The sequence below is a fragment of the Netta rufina genome (assembly GCF_964035555.1).
Source record: "Netta rufina genome assembly, chromosome: 7".
In the NCBI taxonomy this organism is placed as follows: domain Eukaryota; kingdom Metazoa; phylum Chordata; class Aves; order Anseriformes; family Anatidae; genus Netta; species Netta rufina.
Window position 1 is genome coordinate 5,943,633 of NC_140130.1, and position 3,465 is coordinate 5,947,097.

The following is a 3,465-nucleotide window of genomic DNA, read 5'->3' on the forward strand; positions in this document are numbered from 1 at the left end:
TCCCCACCAAATTATAACGTCTCTACTGGAAATGCCTCCTTTTATGCCTCCTATCTGCAACAGTGCTCAAGTCTCCTGCTTATATTTTTTTTATCCTGAACAAAGGCCTACCTTCCCTCTTCACTTCCCATCCTCATGTGCTTGTGAAGTCCTCCATCTGGGAAGACCAACCCGCTTCAGTACAGGCTCTATTTCAAACTGGCAATCCACACTCGACGCAGAGGTAACACACAGGATTTCTTCTACCTCCACAGATGACTCAGCTCCTTAGCTACAGCCTCACATCCAAAGAAGTCACAGTACTGCACTCCACAGGACGGTTTCCCTGTCTGGAAGCTCAACCAGCACATGTTTGCATCTGCACGTCTCTGTCCTACTTCAAAGGACAGGTTGCCTGTGTGTTACCATAAGAGTTCATACACCAGACATGACTGCATCAAAAATCTCAGTCATTTGCCCTAAAGGCACAGATTTTGCTGTTGAGTTCATTATCAGCGCCTGGAATCTGTAAGAGGAAATCTTATCCATCATCACGAGGTGGGAATCTTGCTGGTGGCTGAGGAACACAGTCAATGCACATCAGTTAAGGCTTCACATTCTGGACTCTTTGCATTCTTGAGCAGTTCAGGCTTTGTTTTGTTTTTAAAGTGGGTGTGTATTTAGTTGTTTATACCAAGAATCCCAACTGCCCTCTGCGGTAATATTTTCTTAGGGGAATAAAACAAAGTTGGAGAAAGACATAAGTTTCCATCTTGGACCTGCCAGCACAGATGTACTCGTGCTCCATTCCAAGACATAAAAGCAGAGGGGGGGGCAGCTGCTGCTGCAGCATCCCACGGGATGGTACAAAGGGCCAGCCCTGACTCCTGCTGCTATTAAAAGTAAGAATCAGTTTCTCAAAAAAAAATTACGTCAGTAGCTGCAGCAGGAGCTGTGCAAACATTCATAAAGATTGCTTTGCCACCATCTCAAAGAGCATGTCCTGGTGGTAATTGCTATTCCTACGTTCCATTTGGAAGGGATGGAAAGGTGAGCAGGAGAAAAGCACTGTGCTGGGAGGAGATCCTTCATGGCACCAGGGGAGGCTGACATCCACTCACACAGCAAGGTCTCTAAACAGTTTACTTGCAGGAAACCGACTGAAGCACCAAGCTGCATCTACACAGAGCCAGCTGGAGTTAAACACAGTGACCCCTTCTCCCCAACACCCACAAAGGAATTAGACTCATGCTGAAAGCACGGCGGGCCTGCGAGCTGCTGAGCTCTGAGCCGAACTGCACACCCTCTGCTCAAAGGAATGAGAGGCTCTTTCTTGGCTTCCCACCTCCCCCAGAAAGCTGAGTAGTGGGAACAGTGGCAACAGCCAAACAGCCCAGGTGTTCAGAAGAGTTTTCACAAGTTAAAGGTCTCTACCACCTCCTGGGATTCATTCTGATCTCCTCTCTACAAGATGAAAGAGGCGTTATTTGTTTCCTTGCTGGAAACGTACCAGTCAACAACTGCTCCATTCAGAACTGGGGCTCCAGAGAGCAAGCCACAAACAAGAAGAGTGCATTTCTGGGAAGGGTCAGGAGTTCTAGGATAAACAGGGCAGTACAAAAGGCAGATACTCAAGTGAGCAAAGTGAATAAACTGTGCTGGAATGCAGTACTAGTTAAAACAAATTTAGAATATAATGGAAACTTTGATAGCAAGCTGCTGAAAGGGAACCATGCTGCACTTGTCTTCCCTAATTAATTCCATCAGGCTTCCTCCACTGAAAATATTCTTTCAAAATTGAAAGCAGAAATGCCTCATACACTACTTCAAAGCAGTGGAAGTGCTTATTCTTCGATGGCAAATTCTACTGAGTAATTCCCGTCCTGAAGGTCTCCACTGTGAGACTGCTAAACAAATGTAACGAGCTGGGATAAGCACAGCCTCACAGAAATAACAGGCCAGCTGATGGCAAAGTAAGATTACCCAATGAAGCACGAGCAGCTAAGTGCCTCCAAAAGAGCTGCTTTGTTCTGAACATGAGAAGTTTGTTTTTTTTTTTCCCCAGATAATACATTAGAAGTGTCTTTTGATCCATTTTTGACCCTTCGTACAGTACAGGCCAAGGAGAGTTCAAACTTGATCACACTCTTCAAACTGAACTGATTTTTGGCAGTACCTATTATTTTTGAAAGTATCTAAGATGATTAAACTACTCCGTGGAGAAAGTTATGTAGCTTCACCATTATGTTCCCTCTTAAAACCTAAATCCTTTTCAACATTCAGGTACACCCATTTTCTGCCACTACCTGCTGGTTATCTTTGCCTGCTCAATTCAAGAACTGTTACTCAGTTTCTGGTTTCCAGTGTAGAGTTGTCTAATCCCATCCTATTTCATCTCACCACTCTGCAATCCGAACTCCTCTGGTTGTAGCAGCATCTTTGTACCCCCTGATTTTGCTTTCCATCTCTAATACCTGCCCAGCTCACCAGTACTCTCCAGAAGCTGCTGACAAAGTATCTCACACAGCATCAACAGGGGCCAGATGTGGAGGTAGCACAGCCACCACACTCCTTGTACGCATTCACTTCATTCATTCACCTACTGAAAGTCCGTGTTTTTGACACTGTATTGGAGCATTTCACAACATAGTCATCATTTCCAAAAAACAAACCAAATAAAAAAAGCCACCACAACCAACAAACAGAAAAAAATGCAAAAAAAAAAAAAAACACACCATAATATAGATCAGTAGAGAAGTCAGCGAGCAAGTGTTCCAGGTAAATTTTTGTGGTCTCAGGAATTTCAGTGAAATTGTGCTGATGTGTCACATTCCAAGAATTTTCTGTCAAGCTTCATTGGCAAAGGAAACTTCATGGTATACTGAAACTTGTCATCCAACAAGTGTCCACTCTGAACAAGGAAACAGCTTTTGCTGCGTTGTCAGGTAATATAATGCCAAACATTTAAAACAAAGACTTGAACTAAACAGACTCCAGACCTTGATACCAGGAATAACAACTCGATCCTTTAAAAGCAGCTAGGCATACCTTCAGGAGCAAGCTTCTCTTCTACCAGCTAAGATACTTCCTTAATTGTTGTGCAGAAAAATAGAAAAGACTTGCAGAAACCCAGTTCAACTCTGGCAGGTCTGCCTTCTTGCTCTCTGTAACACAGGAATTTCTATGTATTTTCTTTCATATTTATCTGGTTAAAACTAAGTCTCCATATCCAGAATAGATTATTTGTTCTATGTGAAAGCAACATGCTGAGCTCTTGGCTACATTTTCTGTATGTAAAAAAAAGAAACAACCCACACACAACTGAAACCATTCAGACTGGGCTCACACATTGCTGGCACGCTACCAACATTCAGCAATAACGGAATCCAAAAAATGCCCCATTATGAAAATGCTTTAACTCCAAGAACTTCCGATACTGTGCTGAGGAAGTTATGCATACCTTCAAATAAAAATGAGCTCCAGCAA